The sequence below is a fragment of the Haliaeetus leucocephalus genome, unplaced genomic scaffold (genome assembly GCF_000737465.1).
Source record: "Haliaeetus leucocephalus isolate CR32 unplaced genomic scaffold, Haliaeetus_leucocephalus-4.0 Scaffold406, whole genome shotgun sequence".
Lineage (NCBI taxonomy): Eukaryota > Metazoa > Chordata > Aves > Accipitriformes > Accipitridae > Haliaeetus > Haliaeetus leucocephalus.
Window position 1 is genome coordinate 1122621 of NW_010972842.1, and position 358 is coordinate 1122978.

The 358-nt window shown below is 52.5% G+C and overlaps 1 protein-coding gene across 1 annotated transcript in view; it reads left to right on the plus strand.

Moving 5' to 3' along the window:
• TFEC (transcription factor EC) overlaps positions 1-358 on the plus strand; it is a 106440-nt gene that overhangs the window by 104680 nt on the left and 1402 nt on the right. The gene's annotated exons all lie outside the window — the stretch shown is intronic.

Consider the following 358-nt stretch of genomic DNA (forward strand, 5'->3'; position numbering starts at 1 on the left):
GAGTTGCAAGGATAGTCACCACCATGGATCCAGTGGCGTCCCGTCGGTCCTCAGTCTTCAATTCTTCGGTGGTGGGTGCACACCACGGCTTGTCTCCACGGTTTTTAATAGGGCGTAGTTCGATGGTGCATGCACATACGTACTGTTCATGCACTGTTCACGGGCTGCAGGTTTCGTCTATTGCACGACCTTCGCGTGATCAACACCAGAAACCAGTATCTTATCTCAAAGACTACAGTTTCCATGAGAATGGTAGTCTCCACATTCCTGCACGCTTCGTCGGCTCCAGCCCCTTTCCTCCCCTGGATGCCTCAGTGGCCTGGTAATTGTCCTCATGGACAGAGGAGTGTCCTGCTTA